The sequence below is a fragment of the Apium graveolens genome, chromosome 5 (genome assembly GCF_009905375.1).
Source record: "Apium graveolens cultivar Ventura chromosome 5, ASM990537v1, whole genome shotgun sequence".
Taxonomy (NCBI): Eukaryota; Viridiplantae; Streptophyta; class Magnoliopsida; order Apiales; family Apiaceae; genus Apium; species Apium graveolens.
In genome coordinates, this window is record NC_133651.1 from 105,236,374 (window position 1) to 105,261,052 (window position 24,679).

The following is a 24,679-nucleotide window of genomic DNA, read 5'->3' on the forward strand; positions in this document are numbered from 1 at the left end:
AAATCAACCAGAAAGTTTTTAAAGACTCTTGTTTTTAAGTACTCTTGTTTTGATTCATTAAAGTTTATATTCCGCATTGTGCTAATCAAAACTGATATATCTATAATCGAGTTGAACATTTTTATTTCAAGAAAAAGGTAAAGAATTCCATTCAACCCCCCTTCTGTAATTCTTGCTATATTGTTAAGGGACTAACAGTAAATATAACGTATTGTGTTGATTGTTGTTGGTTGTGTCGATATGATATCGACTAGCAGTTCGAGAAATAGAGGAGGTGCTGTCTGATTTCCAAGAAAATATTATTTTAAATTATTTTCCAGGCTCGATAATTCTTATAAATTTTTTTCGGGTGTTCGAGCCCTATTATTTAGTTATAAAAATGATACAGAGACCTGTTTTAATTCCGAAAAATATTCAAAAATTCATAATAAATAAACTGTTCATCCGTTTAATACGAGACGAACGTGTACAGACTCAGAAAAATATTCCGCTTTCAATAAAAATACTTTCGAGATCCGAATTCTTTTGTTTCGAAAGGTCGCTTGTTTTACGAATCATTCTGAATCAATTTTTGATCGATAAATCATATTTTTGACCCGATTTTCGTTTTAAACATACCGAGTTGACCCTTCTGATGAACCGAGTCTTATGTGATATGAATTATGTGATATATGAGTTATGTGCTTATGTGCTATGTGAATTACGTGTATATGTGGGTCATAAGTCTTGTGTTTGACTGTTTTCCTTGTGTGTGGGCTATCGTATGGGTAGACGATAGGCTTTTGACGCGTAGTTTGTCGAGTGGTTAGCGATTAGAGAATTAAAGTTCTATATTTTAATTATAGATGCGGATCATTCGAGTTGATCAAGACAAGATGTTGGATAAAGAGTGAGATGGAATGGAAGTGGATATCTGGCTTCTAGCAATCGCAGGAGCAGCATATCAGTAAGGTGTTGAAAAGCAGGACGGAGATGTCTTGAGACAGAATGTCAGAATAGATGCGTCTTTGCGAGTGTGACTAACTACTAAAACCCAAAGGCAAGTATCCATATCATCACTTATTGTTCAAGTGATATTTATTTTAAATCTTATCATGCAAGTATTGTTTTCTCTATTCTCAGTTCAAGATAGATAGATGTTTTGCATATCGCTGAATTAAATAATTATGTTCATGCAAATACTCATCTGCTATTCTATATTCAGAATAGTCAAGTGATTTTACTTATCCAATTATCGGATTTATAAATATTTTGGATTTTGATAAAAGTGATTTGGTTGCGAATATTCCTACCCAAGAATTGGGCGAATAAAATTATGTCGGGTGTCGATTATTATGATCCCATTTCAATAAAAGGTTTTAAGATTGGATCATAATTGCGTAAGTGACCGGGACGGACGGTCCAGCGGAGGGCTATTTATAAGTGCCATATGAAAAATTATGACACAACTTTTGCCACAGGCAGGTATATTGCCTTTGTTTGAGTACTCGTATTTTGGGGTCACATTTCTATGAATCCTGACCTTGTGCTATCACACGGGCTGATCAGCATATGATAGTACGTCCGTCGGAGGATGATCCTAATCTAAATTATCATATTGTTTTTGATATTCATAGAATAAATGATTTATCAACTGTTTCTGGTTTGGAATAATGGTAAAGTGTGGTTTTGATTCAGATTTTGATTTATGCTGATACTTACGTTGTTGTTAAATATCAAAGGTGGTATTAGTATAGATGAATGATGTTGACTTCAGTATGGAATGTTGTGAGCATCAAAGTTCATATTGATATCTAATTTGATATGACAACAAAATAAGTATTAATTTGAAGAGTTCAGTTTTGAATAAAGTTTATGATTCAATCCATAATCATTGTCTCATGTTATTGTGGTTTACGATATTTCCGTAAACACTGTTTTACGAATTTTATTCTCGTCAAGATTCAAAGTATCGCTGAAGCATCTCGCTCAAAAATATCAAATTGGTTTTGAATACAATTAAGGAATTAAATCTGGGATTCCTCAACTAAAATTTTATGATTCAGCAACTATGATTTTAAATGTTCTGCTCTAATGCAGATGTAGGTTTTATATCAAAACCACCCCATATATGTCATAATGATCTTGCTGAGCATTTCTTTCGCTCATACTTGCCTGTTTTTAAATTTAACCTCCAGTGAGGATTAGCTTGCTGTTTAGCCGCGTAATTCGAGGAAGCAAGAAGAAGCTCTTGGAAGGTGGTTGGTCCAAGGTTTGCGAATTAGTGTAAGTTCTTTTGTGTAAAGTTGTTTATATTACATTATATTATAGTTGTGTATTTTATTTGGGCCTAGTATACTTCATTTCAAAGTTATACTAGTGGGTTTAATTTTGAGATTGAGATTTGTTGAAAAGAGTTTTAAAAGAAAGTAAAAAAAAAAAAATTATTGATGGAATTTGGATTTCTTGTTTCTAGAACTGTAACCTTAAAAGATCTTGGATTAGTTTGGGGTCATTTGTGCTAAATATCTTCCGCTGGCATTTAATTATTGATTAAACAGGTTAATTTGGATTGAGGTTTTATAGTGACGACCAAATCCTCTGACCCCGGATTTGGGGGCGTTACAGGTTGGTATCAGAGCTGAGGTTATAGTAAACTAGAAACGAGAGTGTATAGGAGTGTGTATAGCTATGTGAGGACGTTTGAGCTCATATCGAGTTCCTGTTGGACTATTTGATATAATACCAACGAATAAGTTAAGATAGGCGCATTCGTTTGAGATGATTGTGCTGAGCTGGATGGAACTCCGGAAAGCTGCAAACTTCTATTGTGGAATCTTTCGAGACTACGATTCGACGACGATGAAGATTATCGATATCATTGGAACGTGAAGAAGTGTCTAGAAGTGGGTGACGATTTAACTGGAGAGTTCAAATTGAAGATAAATATTAAGACTTTGGAAATACCTTCTCTTTCTATAATTCCTTTTGACATCTCTCAGAAAGAAGTAATTGTTAGAGGATATATTCCCTAACACTCATTTTCAATCATAACTGTGTTTTAAATATGCCAGAGGTTGTCATGAAGCCTATTTTTTAGGTTTTGATAGTTCTGCCAAGTTATGATAATTTAACTTCCACTTTTCTTATTTGGTGGATAGTTTCTTGGTAATGTGACACCACTTGCTCATTTGGTGTCAGAATTTTTGTCCTCTGGATTTCATTTCCTTCAGAAATATCATCTTTGAAATATTTTCAGTTTTATTCATTTGATTTTGAATTCCTTTTATATTCTTTAATTCTGACTGAGATGAACAACCCTAACTATAGGGGACACAAGGTATACCTGTCTGTGTGATAGGAGTCGGATGGGACGCCATCACTTGTGTGTATTGTGCATACATGAAGGTTAACAACCTTTAGTAGTGTCTTAATTTGGACACGCAATACCAAGTTCATTTGATCATATTGATCTCTCAGTTATTCTTTCATTTCAACAACACTTTCTCATAAATTCAGACTTTTGTACCCACAATGGTGGGACACCAGTTATGGTATAATATTCTTTTCTTTTTGAAATTCCATAATTTTATTAACTCAAATATTCGAAGGTTTACCAATCAAGTTAAGCTCAGTTATCCTGGGCGAGTCAAAGTAAGGCTATGTGATGGGATTACCAACAGCAACAGTGGATTGCAATATGATTAAAATATCAATGGCATATAACGAAGTCGATCTGTTTCTTTAATTCTATCTCTCACTTTCTTTTCTTTCTCTTTATCTTTCACTCTATTCTTCTTTCTCGCGATCAGTAAAAGTGATTCTATTGAGAAATTGGACAAAAGGTATGTGGAAGGAACAATGGTGTGGAGTGAAGCTCCCGTGATAATTGTGTGGTATAAGGAATTGCGGTGTTATTTGGAATTTTGGGAGAAAGTTAAGTAAGCAGTATTGGAAAGTTGGTTAGAAAACCCTTAATGTTTTCTTCTGCTGATTCCGAGGACGGAATCCTTATAAGGGGGGTAGATTGTGATATCTCGTATTTTCAGAATTATTATTATTAATATTTGAATATGTTTATGTGATTTAAAGAATAAAATGGTGGATATTTTATTCCTATTTGACGAGTTGTGTTATTAAATGGTAATGTGCTAATTGTTGAGTGTTATATCGATCCTTGTTAATATCTGAAAATATTTCCTTAAATGTATTATTTTCAAAAGTTTATTTGAAAACCGATCATTTTATTGGTATCGGTAAATTGAGTTCGTTTAGTAATATTCGGAATTGGATGGATATTATGTCTGTTATGTGTTGTATGTAATATTAATTGTGTGGGACTCAATTGTGATTGAGGATTATTTGTATTATTAATTATTGAGTCGTATCGTTTTGTTTTTGTCTTTAAAAGTGATTTTATTGAAAATTTAATTTCATAAATATTTAAATTATTTTAAAAATTATTTTTATGACTTTATAATTACAATAATTATTTTTGGGATTTTATAAAATTTAGAAATCAATATTTCATCAATTATTTAGCCCTATATGATTTTCTGATTTCATTTATTTGTAAAATCCGTATTTAATTCCAAAATTCTTCAAAAATTACGAAACTCATATTTATTCAAGTTTGGAATATTACGAGAATTTTAAAATTATTTTGGGAATTTTTAGGATTAATTTTATCCGCGCGTTGAATCGTTTAATTGATAAAAGCGGGTATAAATTGCGCTTCAAAAATTATTTTAAAATTTCGAAATTTATGTTTTTATAAACTTCGGGATATTTGTAACATTTTAAGACTATTTTCGTGATTTTCTGAATTAGTTTCAAGTGCAGCTCGGTTCGTTAAATTGTATAATACGGGTATAGAGCGCAAGTCAAAAATATTTTAAAAATTATGAAAATTTTATTTTACTAGTTTTCTAATTATTCTGAGAATTTTAGAATTTGTTTGGTAATTTTTCTGATTTTATTTACCGGAGCGTTTATTCGATAAGTTAAGAAATGCGGGGCAAAACAAATTTTCGGGTATAAATAAGGATATGTTGGTGTGCTCTGTTAAAAGAAAAAAAAAAAAAAAAAAAAAACGTGTCAAACAGCGCCCCCCACCCCCCTGCCACCTACCCCCACCTGCGTTAACCCCCCTGCCCCTTTCCTTTTTACCAAAAACAGTTTCTCCCCTCCTGTCTGTCTCTCTGTCTCTCTCCCTGTTTATATACTTTTAATTTTCAAAAATTCATATCTTACAAACCGTATATCCAAATTTCAATTGGTATATATATAAACGACCAGCGCTTCGATACCTACACATATGTATATATATTGCGAGGTTTTGAGAAGAAAATTTGCGGGGCATATTTTCGTTATATTTCCGTTTTAATTTATTTTCGGGACATAGAAAAGGAGTTTGAAGGCGTTGATTACTCCACATGACATCTCAGCGTGTATATGTCTATGGCTATTAATTTTGGATTTTTCTGGAGATATTTTCCGGACATCAGATATTCTCTTCGGGGTGATCAGAATTTATTTTGGGTAACGATTCCGAAATTCCGCTTTCGTACTTTTGTATATTATAGCATGTTAGTGTTTATATATTTATTTCATAATTTTTAGAAATTGTTGGAGAAGTCACTTTTGGTCCGAGTTTTGGTTCAGGTGGCCGTGTTATTCATTTCTGTAGTGTTTATACGCGTAAATATAACGTATTGTGTTGATTGTTGTTGGTTGTGTCGATATGATATCGACTAGCAGTCCGAGAAATAGAGGAGGTGGAGTCCGATTTCCAAGAAAATATTATTTTAAATTATTTTCCAGGATCGATAATTCTTATAAATTTTTTTTCGGGTGTTCGAGCCCTATTATTTGGTTATAAAAATGATTCAGAGACCTGTTTTAATTCCGAAAAATGTTCAAAAATTCATAATAAATAAACCATTCGTCCGTTTAATACGAGACGAACGCGTACAGACTCAAAAAAATATTTCGCTTTCAATAAAAATACTTTCGAGACCCGAATTCTTTTGTTTCGAAAGGTCGCTTGTTTTACGAATCATTCTGAGTCGATTTTTGATCGATAAATCATATTTTTGACCCGATTTTCGTTTTAAACATACCGAGTCGACCCTTCTGATGAACCGAGTCTTATGTGAAATGAATTATGTGATATATGAGTTATGTGCTTATGTGCTATGTGAATTACGTGTATATGTGGGTCATAAGTCTTGTGTTTGACTGTTTTCCTTGTGTGTGGGCTATCATATGGGTAGACGATAGGCTTTTGAGGCGTAGTTCGTCGAGTGGTTATCGATTAGACAATTAAAGTTCTATATTTTAATTATAGATGTGGATCATTCGAGTGATCAAGACAAGATGTTGGATAAAGAGTGAGATGGAATGGAAGTGGATATCTGGCTTCTAGCAATCGCAGGAGCAGCATATCAGTAAGGTGTTGAAAAGCCATACGGAGATGTCTTGAGACAGAATGTCAGAATAGATGCGTCTTTGCGAGTGTGACTAACTACTAAAACCCAAAGGCAAGTATCCCTATCATCACTTATTGTTCAAGTGATATTTATTTTAAATCTTATCATGCAAGTATTGCTTTCTCTATTCTCAGTTCAAGATAGATAGATGTTTTACATATCGCTGAATTAAATAATTATGTTCATGCAAATACTCATCTGTTATTCTATGTTCAGAATAGTCAAGTGATTTTACTTATCCAATTATCGGATTTATAAATGTTTTGGATTTTGATAAAAGTGATTTGGTTGCGAATATTCCTACCCAAGAATTGGGCGAATAAAATTATGTCGGGTGTCGATTATTATGACCCCATTTCAATAAAAGGTTTTAAGATTGGATCATAATTGCGTAAGTGACCGGGACGGACGGTCCAGCGGAGGGCTATTTCTAAGTGCCATATGAAACATTATGACACAACTTTTGCCACAGGCAGGTATATTGCCTTTGTTTAAGTACTCATATTTTGGGGTCACATTTCTATGAATCCTGACCTTGTGCTATCACACGGGTTGATCAGCATGTGATAGTACGTCCGTCGGAGGATGATCCTAATCTAAATTATCATATTGTTTTTGATATTCATAGAATAAATGATTTATCAACTGTTTCTGTTTTGGAATAATGGTAAAGTGCGGTTTTGATTCAGATTTTGATTTATGCCGATACTTACGTTGTTAAATATCAAAGGTGGTATTAGTATAGATGAATGATGTTGACTTCAGTATGGAATGTTGTGAGCATCAAAGTTCATATTGATATCTAATTTGATATGACAGCAAAATAAGTATTAATTTGAAGAGTTCGGTTTTGAATAAAGTTTATGATTCAATCCATAATCATTGTCTCATGTTATTGTGGTTTACGATATTTCCGTAAACACTGTTTTATGAATTTTATTCTCGACAAGATTCAAAGTATTGCTGAAGCATCTCGCTCAAAAATATCAAATTGGTTTTGAATACAATTAAGGAATTAAATCTGGGATTCCTCAACTAAAATTTTATAATTCAGCAACTATGATTTTAAATGTTCTGCTCTAATGCAGATGTAGGTTTTATATCAAAACGACCCCATATATGTCATAATGATCTTGCTGAGCGTTTCTTTCGCTCATACTTGCCTGCTTTTAAATTTAACCTCCAGTGAGGATTAGCTTGCTGTTTAGCCGCGTAATTCGAGGAAGCAAGAAGAAGCTCTTGAAAGGTGGTTGGTCCAGGGTTCGCGAATTAGTGTAAGTTCTTTTGTGTAAAGTTGTTTATATTATATTATATTATAGTTGTGTATTTTATTTGGGCCTAGTATACTTCATTTCGAAGTTATTCTAGTGGGTTTAATTTTGAGATTAAGATTTGTTGAAAAGAGTTTTAAAAGAAAGTAAAAAAAAAAAATTATTGATGGAATTTGGATTTCTTGTTTCTAGAACTGTAACCTTAAAAGATCTTGGATTAGTTTGGGGTCATTTGTGCTAAATATCTTCCGCTGGCATTTAATTATTGATTAAACAGGTTAATTTGGATTGAGGTTTTATAGTGACGACCAAATCCTCTGACCCCGGATTTGGGGGCGTTACACTGAGACATTTACTCACCCTGTTACAGCCTATCAAACTTTGGCTGCTCATGGCAATGAAGAGACTGAGAGGACATTAAATCTAGTTCACACAACTGCATCTATGCAAAGATCCAAAGATGTTATTTCAAGCCTGCCTCATGTAGCTGAGGATGACTTTAATATGAAGAGGATGTTGATGATTCAATGATGATAATTGTGGTGATGAAGCAAGCATGAACATAAGGGGAGATGCAGGACCAAGTTCTACAACAGAAACTCCTGATTGGATATTTAGTAAGGAATGAAGCTCTCATCACTTCACATCTAAATTTTTCAAGCTCATACATCAAACTTAGACAGCTCTAGTAGCCACCACCAATGCTGGTACAAGGTCACTTCTCCAAGCACATCTAGAGTCCCTCTAACTTCACGGAATTCAAAATCTCAAATAGGATCTAGAATTGGATGGTCTTAAACTATTAATTGATGAAGTAAAGAAGGATGTGCAAACAATGTTAGATGAGAAGCTTCCTATAGCTACAAAGAAAGAAATTCAGCTAAAGCTCAGGAAAAAAGTGATCTATGAAGAAAAGTTGAGGCCTTGAGTGCAAGAATGTCAATTGTTGAAGACTTAGTGGCCTAGATACTTCACAATCAAGAAACTTACACTCAATTGCTCCAACAGCTGGTGGCTGCACAGACTTTAACTCTTACACTTCAACTTGATGATAATAAAAAGGGGGAGTAGGAAGTGCATTTTCAAGTAACTAAAGTAATAGTTCCAACTATTACTATGCTAAAGCCATCATTCATGGGAGAATTAGACAGCATAGATCTCATCAATCTAGCTACAGTTGAGTTGGAGCTCAAACAGAAGAAGCAGAAAATTGATGAAAGAATTGCTCAAGTTTTTGGCTCAACTACACAACAATCAAAATCTGTAAAACATATCACACAGTTGAGGCCACTAACTCTAGGAAAGATAAAACCGGGGAATGGTGCAAAAGGAGAAACTTCAATATCAAATAAATTCAAGACCATTGTGGTGCTCATGCCAAAAATATCAACCTTCGGGTTTACAACCAAGCATCCAATGTTGCTTGACTATGCACCTCCCAGGCCTGACGAGCAAAAACTCATGGTTAAAATAATTTCCAGCTGCAATACAACCATGTATGCCATTTTGAGAGACAAAATAGCAAGAATTTATAGATATGGAGAAATAATCTATGTGATGAGTGGACATCCAAGGTTTGAAGAAGCTAAGCAGGAAGAAGCCAAAAGGGTAAGCCTAAGGAAAAAGCAGGCAACTAAGGAAGCTAAAAATCCAGTTGAGAAGCCTACCGCTCCAACTGAGAAGAATTTGGTTGTTGAAGAAAAGGAAAAGAAACTTGAGTGGGCAAAAGTAAAAGGGTTACGGTCAAAGGAAAGAGGCCAATAAGTGCTACCGAAAAGGAAAGTGAACCATCTCAATTTATGCCTACAAGTCAACCATCTGTAAGCACTATAGAAGCAGTTGAAATCAAGGTCAATCGCGAGGTCAACTCTCATGGTGATCTATAGTGCCAAAGGATGAGCCTATAGATTGGGATAGTGTAACGTCTGAGAGATTTACGTCTGTTTTTTATCATATTTATAATAAATTATGTGTAGTAATGTGTCATTATGTGTAATTATCTGTCAAACCTTAATTGATACATGTTACGTGCATTTTGTGTCATTCTGGTATTTTTAAGATATTTTTAAGATATTTTGTTTTTCATTTATCGCTTTCATTTCAAACATTTTACGACCCAAACCATCGCATTATTCTAAACATCTAGGTATTTTATAAATTTTCTCGTTTTGCGAAAAATAACTTTTCCGGGCCCAATTGGGTGTTAAAATCCCCACAAAATCATATTTTTATTTTTATAAAATTATAGGAATTTTATTTATACCATTTCTTTGTATTTTTGCATTATTCACAATTTTTGGGAAATTTTGGTATATATATTGTATATATAAAATATTTATAAATTAAATTTTAATACTCAAAAATTATAAAAATTATGGCCAAATATTTTTATTAGATGTGTAATTAGCCCCTTAATTTTATTTAGGGGTATTATTTTTCATACTATAAAATTCAATTTCCCCAAATTTCCAGAAATTAGGGTTTGGTGTTCTTGATTTCAACCGAAGATTTGATCGTGATTCCGACCTCCAAATCAGACATGTAAGTAGTCAATCGAAAGCTCTTGAGCCCTACTATCTGATTTTAATATCAATTTCATGTTTCAGTGTGTGATTTTTGATTCGATATTTTAGGGTTTATATGCGAATTAGGCGTTTTAATTTCTGGGGTTATTGTTTATGATTGATGCTTGATATAGCTTCCTGTGGGCTAGTATAATCGATTTCAAGTGGTTTTAACATCAAATGATACCTGTGTTGCATAGTTCGAATAATAGGGTTTATGTTAATTTTATTTACAATCGTTTTTGTATCTAGAAGGATTGTTGGCTTATTTGATGTTAGGGGTTAGATTGCTTAAGTTAAGGGCTTCATTTTGACATATAGATGTTTGAGTTTGGTATACAAACGTAGTAGATCGTGTTTTGGCCGGAGAAACGTCGGCGGTGGGTCATCGGACGGCCGGGAAGGACGAGGAGAACCTGGGCTTGTTTTCCGTTGCAGCGACGAGGAAGGGGAGTTCATGGCGATGGAGAACAGTGAAAGAGGGAGTCGAAACGGAGGAGTTTTGAGGCTTAATCGAATCGCCGGAGTTGTCGCCGCCGGTGTCGGGTTCAGGCAGCCGGCCGGCGTGTTCATCTTCAACCCGGAGTCGACTCAGTTTCGACCCGGTGTACGACCCGGGTTTGATCCAATAAAACCCAAAATCAATTCCTGTTTTGTGTTTCTGGATTATCAATTATTTATTTATATTTTGTAAAATCAAAATTAGTTTTTATAAATTCTAAAAATCAATTAAAAATCAGTTTTAAATTCTGAAAATTATTATAATTAATTTCTAAATTATTTTATTAATTTAGAAATTCATATTTAATTATTTATTTAATTACTTATTAGTTATTTAATTAATTAATAATTAGGTAATTAACTAATAAATAAGGATTAAAAAATTAATAATAATCGAAGAAAATATGATTAAAGATTCGATAATTAGTTAAATAATACGAATAAGTGAATGATACGTCAGATTATTATTTTTTTTATTCGAGCGATAGTTATTCGAAGAATGTCGTAATAATTATTCGTAGCGAATAATTAAATACAGATAATCGATAAAATCGTATAAGTTGTAATAATCATCGTAATAATTCAATAATTATACGAAGAATAAGAGTAACTCGTATTTATACGAGTAGTTGATCGTAGAGTTGGATTATGATTCGAATAATAACTGATTATTCGATAAATAACGTAACAGCTAGTTGTATCGATTATTTATTTGTAAATAATCGATCTAATCGAGTAAGTAATAATAAATTGTAAATATTTGTAATAAATTGTAATTAATCCTAATAATTAGGGATTAATTATTTTAAATTATTGAATAATTACTTATTAATTATTTATTAGTTAATTATTATTTATTAATTATTTGAAAATGATTAATTATTTCGATACTTAATCAAATAATTTCAATAAATCATAACAAATTCTTTTAATTCCAAAAATTATAGAAAAATCATTTTTGACTCTGATTTTTCTTAAATAATTATTTAAAAATCATTTTAGGGATTTAAAAATTAGTAATAATTATTTATATTGAATAATAAATTGAATTATCAGTGTTTAATTAATATTAATTAGACCGTTAGTCCGATTTGAGCGAAACGAAAGCCCTTTGACTCGAAAAATGAATTCTTTTCATTAAAAATAATATTAAAGCCTAATATCTTCTAGAAATTAGTTGTCATTGTTATCTATTTGATTATCAGTCGAATGGCGTGCCGGGACGAGTCCGAAAAATTCCGAAAAATGGGAAACGAGGCAAATGATGATCAGTGGAGCAATCAGCGAGTCGATTTTAGTTCTAAAAATTATTTTCAGTATAAAAATGATTATGTGCTTATGTGCTTATGTGTATTATGTGGTTAATCGAGTCTTACTTGCTAATATATAATATACGAGTCAGTCATAAGCGCATGGGTAGATAATAGGAACGATGTGAAGTTGATTCAAAATGCAATTGAAGTACGAACTAACTTCACTAGTCTATTTGTGCTAACAGAAGCTAAGCCAGCAAGGCAGGTTGAGTAGGTGATAGACAAAGGTGATTTAATTGCAGTGAATCGCGCAGAAGGCAAGTTTTTTCCCCTATTCTACTTTCAGAATAGTGATATATTTCTTCAGATTCTTATCATGTTTGTACTCTTTTGATTCTCTTGTTCATATTTAATTTCGATTCTTGATTTATCCTTTTCATTTGAATTCATTGTTCATACTCCAATTGTTACTCACAATTATTGATATATTCTGGTGATTAGAATATATCAAAGTATATTGGTTGTTCCGGTTGCTATTCCGTGGACTGGATAATGATACTTTGGGGATTAAGTTTACTTAATCCTAAAGACCGGGACATAACCGGATTCTTGAGATGGGCCGTAGTGCCTGGGTTCCCGACGGGAGCTATATAGTGGGATATAGATCTGGATTATATCCTGGCTGGTCAGCAGGGTATAGATGCGAACTTGTGTCCAGTTTAGTTCATTTGTATTCGCCAGTAATGGCCTTCTTTCTATTTTTACGGGGTTATATCTTTGCAGATATACCCGGGTTACGGATTCATTTAAATTGCTTTAACACTGTTTATATCTTTACGGACTTGTTGAGCAATTTTTGGCTCACCCTTTTTGTTGTTATCCACCTTATTGTTTTCAGTTAAGAAGGAATATGAAACCCATCAGGACTCGAGTGGTAAAGAAGCGGGTCAAGCCTCAAGATCCTCTCATACCCAAGGTGTTGATCCCAATCTAGGAAGAAAGCTTTGAGTTGCCCGAACAGGTGGAGTGTAGATAGTTAATGTGTGTGTGTTTGAATAAAAGATAAACTTAGTTTAAAACTGATTAGACAATGGTTTGTAATAAAGAGAATTTGTGAGATTTTGAATTTGGTTTGTAATAAAAGTAGTTAGTGGTTCTTGTTTTCATACTTCAACCTAAAAAGATCATGGTTAGTATTAAAGGGGTTTAGATTCGTTTCTTTATTATTTGCTAATCAGATTGTACAGGTTTAGTGATTAGCTAGAAACCCCCAAACTTATACCCCGTGTCTGGAGGGCGTTACAGGTTTGGCATCAGAGCTATAGGTTTGGTCCCTGAAAATAAGAACATTAGGGTTAAGATAAGATAAAAACATCACATAGGATATGAATAGTCAAATAGGAAGAGTAGTGTTAGGATATAGGTTAGATTAGAATAGGAAAGTATAAGTTTAGGACTATTTAGTGACCTTTCTTCTTTCTTTATATTATCAGATGGCGTTGTCAGGTTATTCGGCTTCTTCTAAGAGGACTGTCACCGGGCCAGTAGCACCAGTTGTACCTCCAATATCTGATTTCATGTTTCCTCCTCTACCACCTCCACCACCATTGCCACAGAAGCCAGTACCTCCAGTACAGGGATAGTCCATGACCCTATAGAGATGTTTGATCCATTTGAGTTCTTTGAGCCGATGGTTCCACTACCGATAGAGCATCAGTTTATACCAGGGATTGAGCCAGAGCTACCACCACCAGTGTTGCCTCCTATACCAGTTCATTCCCCAGAGCCGGATGTATTTCAGATGATTCCAGTTGAGGGGATGGGAGAGCATGATGTGGATTTACAGTTAGGGTTACCACGGCAGGGTGCAGGTATACTGAGGGTTCCGTCACAGGAGTCAGTGGGTCAGGTTGCACAGCCACATATGGTACCATACCATGAGTACAGGGTTATGAGAGATGATGTAGAGTATTGGAGAGCACAGTGCAGAGAGATCATGCATTTATTTGACCAGAGAGATCGAGGACCGTTAACGGCCCTACAGCCGGATTACTATATGAGGCAGAGGTTACAGTCGATTTTGATGAGTGCCACTTGGGAGCTAGATGATTTGACCCATGAGGGACCGCCTTCTTTCGCGGAGTTCTACAGGATATTCCGTTTGGCACAGACTTTGGTCCAGGCACTTAGGGAGGAGCTGAGGCGTTCCGCCTGGGTTTTGAGACAGTGACTACAGAATGCAGATGTATATAGATGCAGACTAGTATAACATAGTGAGTAGTGTGTATGTGTGTATTAGTAGTTTAACCTGTAGTAGTAGTTTGACTGATAGTAGTTAGTGTGACTTTTAGCCGCAGTGATAACCAGTAGAGCGAGACCTTTAGTATCAAGCATTTACACCTGAGGCTGGTGTCATATATATAAAATTAACTTTTTCAAATTTCTTTTATTTAAATTTCGGTCTTTACAGTTTTACAGCATCTACCTTCACCTTATGGTTTTATAGCTTTTCGTATTATAAATTCTGTTGAAAAAAAGAGAGAGAAAAGAACAACCATTTTATTTAACTGTTTACATTTCCTGTTTTTACATTACGCCACTGTTTTCTTTATTCAAACTATGTTGTTAATACAAGATAAATTGTTTTCTTGCCAACTGTCAATTATTTAATAAACTGTTAAAGAAACATCACTTGTTTTATTATCAGAAGATGGCACCAAAAAGAAAGACTAAGACTGAGACTTCTAACAGCAATTCCGAAGGACAGACTAATGAGACCATGAACCAAATGTTCCATCTGATGGAACAACAGATGGTAATGATGCAACAACAAATGCAGCAACAGTAGCAGCAGATTCAACAGCAGATGTTACAACAGCCACTTCGTCCTGAGCCCCAAATACCACCAGCATTACCTGTTGTTACTTTTAAGCAGTTTCAGTCGGTTAAACCTCCAGAATTTGATGGGACAACTATGACGCTCTCCAAACCCGGGGTCTAGATTTGGGGGTCACTTTCCACTAAACTATAATAAAATAATCACAGCGGAATAGTATAATAAATATGACCCCTTGCATGTAACTGGATCGATCACAGGTTATAGTATGGAACATGCACTAATACAAACCAACTGTTATTACAAACCATAAGTCTAATTAGTTTTACAATTTATTCAAATTTTATTACAAACCTCTAGACTATCCAAGCATCCCAAAACAGTCTACCTGGAATACACACCAACTATTTACAAGCACTCAACTTCTGATCAAACCTGGATCTCAAGCCTGCTCTGTCTTAGCTGAAAGATTAGATTGATAAACAAGTATGAGCGAAAAAAATGCTCAGCAAGCAGTATAAAATGTGCTTGAAATGATAAACCACATTCTGATAATAACTGAACAACATGATAAAATCAGTAATATTTGATCAATAATAAAAGCTTCATAAGTTATCATCAATAAACGATAATTTTTAGATTGGAATCTAACTTCGACGGACGTACTATCACATGTTGATCAGCCCGTGTGATAGCACAGGGTCATGATTCATAGTAACATGTCCCCAAAATACGAGTACTCAAATAAAAAGGCAATATACCTGCCTGTGGCAAAAATGGTGTCATAATATTTCATATAACACATAGAAATAGCCCTCCGTTGGACCATCCATCCTGGTCACTTACGCATTCATCCAATCGATAAACCATTTTGATCAAAGGAGTCGAATCAAAGGACATCTTTAAACATATAACTCCCCATTTCTCGTGGTCCAGAGTTATCTCAATAATCGATGGAGAAATAACTAGAACAATTAGTAATTCGCTAATCTCAATTCAACGTTCCACTGTATAGAGTAATTTATAGCGAAATATAAAATGTTCAACTATTCTGAACTTAGAATAGTATGGATATTGAAAGAATAAAGTTCAGAGTCAATATCATTTGGATGATAAGTGAAGATATAGATATTTGCATAATATGATTCGAATTAAACATCACTTGAACGATAAGTGAAGTTAGGGGTACTTGCCTGGTATGCTCGATAACCTCTTACTATAACTCTGCTTATATCTGTTGGCCACTATCTTCGTCTAACACTTGACTGCACTCCTTGCTACTCGATTCTATAAACAAATAGACTAACTTAAATGGACAGAACCAAACTCAATCGACGTAACTATACGTCATAACAACTACCCGATCGTTTATAAGTAAGCATAGCATTTTAAAACTGTAAACAAATAGCATGCATATCATATAGCTTGTAATCATGGTATTCATATATCACATAACCACATATTTCATGCAACATATAAGTCAGATCATTAAAAGATATGTCTCAGTGCGTTCAGAACGAAAATCAGGTCATTAATAATATTTACCGATCAGATACCGACTCAAACTGATACATAAACCAAATGACATTGTAATACAAAAGAAATTAGGACTCAAAAGTATTTTTATTGGAAGCGTAATATATTTCTGAGTCTGTACGCGTTCGTTTCGTATTAAACGGACGAACGGTTAAATTATTATGAATAAAATAAAAAATAAATATATTTAAATCTATTAATAATAATATTAATTGACTTTTAAATACCAAAATATAATTTTTAAAAGCCTAAAAATAATTTTTAGAAATTATTTGAATTAATTATAAATAATTTACATTTATGTAACTATTTATAAATGAAATTAACTGATTAAATGATTTTTAATCAATTAATTGAATTCATAAATAATTAACTAAAATAAATTATAAATAATTAAATCAAATTAGATTTTTGGAAATAATAAAAGAAAATAATTTTAGGAATTTAGAATAATTAAGAAAATAACTTTTTTGTATTTAAAATAATTATTAAAGGATTTTTAAAAAATAAAATATATGATTTTGATATTAAAGAAAAGATTTTTAGAAATTAGGAAATGGATTTTGATTTAAAAATAAATCAAAAATATAGAAACAGAAACTTAAAACTGATATCACCGGAAGAGGGATCAACAGGCGGCCAGAGTGGGGTGGCAGGCCGGCGGAGACCAAGAACACGGCGCCGGTTTTTGGGAAACCTAGATTCCGGTGGCCGGTTCCGGTCGCCAGATAAAATTCCAGTCAGCCCTTCCCTGGCCTCTAATCAGCTCGTTTTCATGAGTTTTAGCACCCAAATCGACTTTAAAACACTACAGCAACACAACGACGGCATCATCAACATCAATCACTCACCGGAGTGATTTCTCCGGCCACAACCTCCATAAAAACCGACCGACTCAAGAACAATCCGGCCAAAAATCGAATCAATACAAACCTTAACCAAAATTCGAGTTTAAATTACCAAAATGAAGCTCAGAATCTGTATAATCACTACCCATAATCACAAGCAACAATCCAATAACCATAAACTCTGAAAATCGAATCTAAGAATCCAAAAAAACACGAACCCGGTTTAATCATTCATGGACTCAAACAAATCAAACAAATATATAAATTGATTGCCCTGATCATCATAAAGCTGATTATAACTTCAAAAACAACCAACAATCACTTAAAAATCAAAACGAAATTCAAGAACATGAACCCAGAATCGATTTTACAGAATACTCACCCTCGATTCGTGATTTTGATATCAACAGGATGGGCTTGAAATAAGGATTATTTTGGTTACAAGAGCATTAACAGAGGATTCCTGAATCTCCCAATATCATTGGATTTGTGTTCATGACAAGATTTTACCCCCAAACTGTTCTTGACTATTTCTATTTTTCTGAAATTTTAATATTATAAAATGAATAAAAAAAATTTTTTCAGCTATTTATATTAAATCTAAAATTATATCCCCAAAATAAATTAAGGGTGTTTTTATCCCTAAATTAAAATAAATTAAAAATGATAAATTACAAAATTAATGTCAAAATTCCCCGAAAATTGCCAATAATTTGAAAATACAAAAATAAAGCATATTTGAAATACGAATAATTTTATAAGATAAAAATACGGCTTTTGTGGGGTTTGACGTCCCGGTGGGGACCCGGTCCGCTGATTTTTGAAAAACAAAAATGATCCCTAAATTACCAGAAAAAACCCGAATACACCTAAAATATATTCAAACGTGCATAAAATGAAATAAAACAAGTATCTTAATAAATATGCAAATAAATACGAGTTCGAATTGCATATCGATTCATATAATTGTAGTTTAAACACATTTTAATCAATCAAAAAATTTTCTGGCCCGCACGAAAACACACATAACAGCTATAACATATAATATCATGGCAATAATTACTCTAAATTTATAAAACACATATTATTTATTTATTTAGCACATAATATTCACATAATTTTCCCGGATATTACATCCTTCCCCCCTTAACAGGATTCTGTCCTCAGAATCAGCCTAGGAAAATAAGTGAGGATACTTGGATCGCATTTCGCTTTCCAACTCCCAGGTCGACTCTTCAACCTTGGGATTCCTTCACAAGACTCGCACTAAAGATACAGACTTATTCTTAAGCACTCTTTCTTTCTTATCTAATATCTGCACCGATTGCTCTACAAAAGACAAGTCTGGCTGAATCTCGATTGGCTCATATTCTATCACATGGTTCGTATCAGGAAAATAACGTTTTAACATTGACACATGGAATACGTTGTGAATATGCTGCATGTGAGGTGGTAACGCTAATTTGTAAGCAACCTTTCCCACATGCCTCAAAATCTCAAAAGGGCCAACATAGCGCAGACTCAGCTTTCCTTTCTTTCCAAATCTTGATAAACCCTTCCAAGGTGAAACCTTCAAAAACACTGCTTCGCCAACTTCAAATTCCATATCCTTTCTGACAGGATCAGTATATTTGCGTTGACGATCTTGAGCTGCTACTAATCGTTTCCGAATGAGTTCTATTTTCCCTTTCGTCTGCTGGATCAATTCTGGACCCAAAATATTTCTCTCACCAACTTCTTCCCAACATATTGGAGATCTGCATCTTCTCCCGTACAAAGCTTCATAAGGCGGCATTCCAATGCTAGCATGATAACTGTTGTTATAGGAGAACTCAACCAATGGCAAATGTTCGTCCCAACTTCCTTCAAAATCTAGCGCACATACCCTTAGCATATCCTCTATAGTCTGAATCGTCCTTTCACTTTGACCGTCTGTTTGCGGATGATACGCGGTACTCATGTTCAGTTTCATTCTGAGACAATCTTGAAAACTTCTCCAAAATCTTGAATTAAATCGAGGATCTCTGTCTGAAACTATGGATACTGGAACTCCATGTCGGATCACAATTTCTTTAAGATATAACCGAACCAATTTATCCATTGAAAATCTCTCGTTGATAGGAAGAAAATGCGCTGACTTCGTCAATCTATCGATAATAACCCAAATAGCATCATGATTTGCCCTGGTCCTCGGTAATCCATCCACAAAATCCATCGCGATATGTTCCCACTTCCATTCTGGAATGTCCAATGGTTATATCAGTCCACTGGGCCTTTGATGTTCCGCTTTGACTCGCTGGCAAATGTAACACTTACTTACCCATTCTGCAATTTCCTTCTTCATGCTTGGCCACCAAAAGTTTTCTCTTAAGTCTCTGTACATCTTCGTACTCCCAGGATGAATTGAATATCTGGAGTTGTGAGCGTCTCGAAGAATTTCATCTTTCAGCTCGGCTACGTTGGGTATCCATATTCTATAAGAAAATCTTAACATTCCTTTATCATCATTTTGACTCCCTATCTCTTCTCCTATCAAACTGTCTCGTTCATGGCTCATGACTTCTTCCTGACATCTTTTTATCTTCTCTAATAATTCTGGTTGAAAAGACATTATACACAACACCTCTGTAGACATACTTGGGGTACTGACATCTATTTCAAGCTTCACAAATTCCTTGATTAATTCCTTGGATGAAGTTATCATGTTTAACCTTTCTTTTCTACTCAGAGCGTCTGCCACCACATTTGCTTTGCCTGGATGATAGTTGATAGTACAGTCATAGTCCTTGATTAATTATAGCCATCTTCGTTGTCTCATGTTCAATTCCTTCTGGGTGCAGATATACTTCAAACTCTTGTGGTACGTGTAGATCTCGCAATTTTCTCCATATAAATAATGCCTCCATATCATCAATGCAAACACTATAGCTGCCAACTCAAGATCATGCGTTGGATACTTTTCTTCATGTGGTTTCAGTTATCTTGAAGCGTAGGCTATCACCTTGTCATGCTGCATCAAAACACATCCCAATCCTTTGTATGACGCGTCACTGTAGATCCAAAATTTCCTTGTTCATCTGGAAAGACTAGTACTGGTGAAGATACTAATCTATTCTTTAATTCTTGGAAACTTTTCTCGCACTTCTCGTCTCATTCAAATTTCTATTTCTTCGTGGTGAACTTTGTCAACGGCGTAGCTATCTTCACAAAATCTTGCATGAATCTTCTGTAGTAACCTGCCAATCCCATGAAACTTCATACTTCTGTTGGTGTTTTTGGCATCTCCCAGTTGATTATGGCTTCAATCTTTGCTGGATCCACTTCCACTCCTTTATTGCTAATCACGTGCCCAAGAAATCGTACTTCTTTTAACCAAAATTCACACTTGGAAAAATTTGCATACAATTTCTCATGTCGCAGTATCTCAAGAACTATCATCAAGTGCTCTACATGCTCCTCTTCTGTTTTGGAATAGATCAAGATGTCGTCTATGAACACGATCACGAATTTATCCAAATATTTCTTGAATACTCGATTCATCATATCCATGAAAGATGCTGGTGCGTTGGTTAATCCAAATGCCATCACTAGAAACTCATAATGCCCATATCTGGTTCTGAATGCAGTCTTAAGAATGTCTTCTGGCTTGATCTTCAGTTGATGATATCCAGACCTTAAATCTATCTTAGAAAACCATACAACGCCTCTCAAATGGTCAAACAAATCATCGATCCTTGGTAACGGGTACTTGTTCTTGATAGTCAGCTTATTCAGTTCTCGATAGTCAATACATAGTTGCATACTCCTGTCCTTCTTCTTGATAAACAGTACTGGTGCGCCCCACGGGGATACACTAGGTCTTATAACTCCTTTCTCCAAAAGATCTTGCAGCTGAGTTGCCAATTCTTTCATCTCCACTGGTGCCATCCGATACGGAGCTTTAGAAACTGGTTCTATTCCGGGTGTTAAATCAATCGTAAATTCAATTTCTCTGTCGGGAGGTAATCCTGGAAGATCATCTGGAAAGACATCTGGAAATTCGTTGACAACCGGGATTGCTTCTAGTGCTGGAACTTTTTTGCCGGTGTCTATCACATGGGCCAAATACTCTTCGCAATTCTGACGCAATAACTTATTCACTTGAGTTATCGTTAAGAACTTCTTCTCTTGCTTATTTCCTCAAAATATCACCTTCTTCTTACTATCCAAGGTCTGAAGTCTTACTTTCCTATTCTTACAATCAATCTGAGCGTTATTTTCTAACAACCAGTCCATTTCTAAGATAACATCAAATTCTCCCAACTTAAAAGGTATTAAGTTGGCATAGAAATGATGTCCTCCTATCTCAATATCACACCTCAGGCACAGTCGGTCAACAGAAACTTGATCCTTATTAGCTAACTCTATCACTAATGCTTGTCCTAACAACTTAACTTCGCAATGCAGCTTATCGACAAAACTTTGAGAAATAAATGACCTTGTAGCTCTAGAATCAAATAAAACTTTAGCATCTACGGAGCTGACTGGAAGCGTACCTGCAACCACGTCAGAACTTTGAACAACATCCTTCATAGTCATGTTAAATGTCCTGGCCTTTGGCTGGTCCTTTGCTGGTGGTCCTTCAATCCTTGGTACACCCTGAGATGGAGCACCTGTAAGTCTTGGTGTGTTGCTTGTTGTACGTTGTGTTGGGCAATTCCTGGCGATATGTCCTGGCTTTCCGCACTTATAACAACCAGTTCCCAAATTCTGACCTTGAGTCGGATTCTGACACATATTAGCAAAGTGTCTTTTCCTGCCGCACTTGAAACACGTCACATTAGCATTACAATTCCCAAAGTGCTTTCTACCACAAAACTGGCAATCCAGTACTGGTGGACGATTGGGCCTCTGCTGATTTGAATTCTGAAAATGGTTGCCTTGTCCTCCATTCCCTGATTATGGTCTTCTGAATCCCACATTCCTATTACCCTGAAACTCTGGCCTTTTGTTGAAAAGGCCCTGAAAATTACCCTGTTACTGACCTCCTTCTGAGGTTTCTATTTTCCTTTTCTTCCCATCCTTTCCTTTCTGAGACATGTCACTTTTACTTTCGATCACCATTGGTTTCTGAACCACTGCCACTTATGAAGTCAACTCAAACACGGCCACTCTATTCTGAATCCAAAACTTCAATCCCTGTTCAAACCTTCTTGCTTTTCTTTCATCTGTATCAACCTGGTCTGGCACGAACCTTGCTAACTCAGTAAACTTAGCCTCGTACTCAGCCACAGTAAGATCTCCCTGGGTTAAGTTCAAGAACTTGATCTCCATTTGGTTCTTCATATACCTTGGGAAATACTTTTCCAGAAACATCTCGGTAAACCTTTCCCATGTTATAAACTCACCTCTTTCCAATGCTCGTGTGGATTCCCACCAATAATTCACCTCACCCTTCAGAAAGTAACTTGCAAACTTGGTCTTCTGTTCAGTTCCTACTCCGACTAATTTAAAAGCCTTTTCCATCTCCTTGAGCCATGCATTGGCTTCCACGGGATCAGAACTTCCCTTGAACTCAGGTGGCTAAACAGCTTGAAATTGCTTAAAAGTCACTGCAGGTGGTGCTGCTGCTTGCTGTTGCTGTTGTTGTTGCTGCTGCTGTTGTTGCTGCGTAAGATGTAACATCTGCTGCATCAGTCCCAACATCTGGACAATCGTTGGATCCATCCGACTCTCGGTACGATCCTCTCCTGAATTATTCCTTCTCTTTGGTGCCATTATTCTGGTAAGAAATAAGCAATATATATAATAATCTGTCAAACATTGTGTCAAATATGTAGCAATTCTTTAGCATATCAAGATTCTCAAACATTATCTCTTCTCAAAATATCATAACTTGCTACCATATTAACACAAGCAACATGATTATCACATAATCCTTCTTATTATCTTGAGAATAACAACACAAAGAAAATTTACTCAGAATTATCCAAACCTTTTAAATCCTTGCTCGAAATCTCAAATAAACCAACAAATAGTGGATAGGGTTGCAACACACCCTTCCAATCTTTTTTTCAACACTTCTTACCATTCTCAAAACCAATACAATAGCAGAATAATGGCACAAAAGCCATGAGCTAAACACAAAATAGGGAACCTGAACAACTTAACTATAACCCAGCCCAATAACCTAAATTTAATCCTATAAAAGCTAAACTACACGTACCTATCTTATGTGATCTTCCTATGACTCATGTATGACAATCCTAAGCCTGTTTCAGTGACCATAACCTGTAGCTCTGATACCAACATGTGACACCCTCCAAACCTGGGGTCTAGATTTGGGGGTCACTTGCCACTAAACTATAATAAAATAATCATAACAGAATAGTATAATAAATATGACCCCTTGCATGCAATTGGATCGATCACAGGTTATAGTATGGAACAGGCACTAATACAAACCAACTGTTATTACAAACCATAAGTGTAATTGGTTTACAATTTATTCAAATTTTATTACAAACCTCTAGATTATCCAAGCGTCCCAAAACAGTCTACCTGGAATACACACCAACTATTTACAAGCACTCGACTTCTGATCAAACCTGGATCTCAAGCCTGCTCTGGCTTACCTAAAAGATTAGATTGATAAACAAGTATGAGCAAAAGAAATGCTCAGCAAGCAGTATAAAATGTTCTTGAAATGATAAACCACATTCTGATAATAACTGAACAATAGGATAAAATCAGTAATATTTGATCAATAATAAAAGCTTCACAAGCTATCAGTAATAAACGATAATTTTTAGATTGGTATCTCACTCCGACAGACGTACTATCACATGTTGATCAGCCTATGTGATAGCAAAAGGTCATGATTCATAGAAACATATCCCCAAAACACGAGTACTCAAATAAAAAGGCAATATACCTGCCTGTGGCAAAAATGGTGTCATAATATTTCATATAACACATAGAAATAGCCCTCTGCTGGACCGTCCGTCCAGATCACTTACGCATTCATCCAATCCATAAAACATTTTGATCGTAGGAGCCGAATCAAAGGACATCCTTAACGATATAACTCCCCATTTCTCGTGGTCCAGAGTTATCTCAACAATCGATGGCGAAATAACTAGAACAATTAGTTATTCGCTAATCTCAATTCAACGTTCCACTGTATAGAGTAATTTATAGCGAAATATAAAACGTTCAACTATTCTGAACTTAGAATAGTATGGATATTGAAAGAATAAAGTTCAGAGTCAATATCATTTGGATGATAAGTGAAGATATAGATATTTGCATAATATGATTCGAATTAAACATCACTTGAACGATAAGTGAAGTTAGGGGTACTTGCCTGGTATGCTCGATAACCTCTTACTATAACTCTGCTTATATCTGCTGGCCACTAT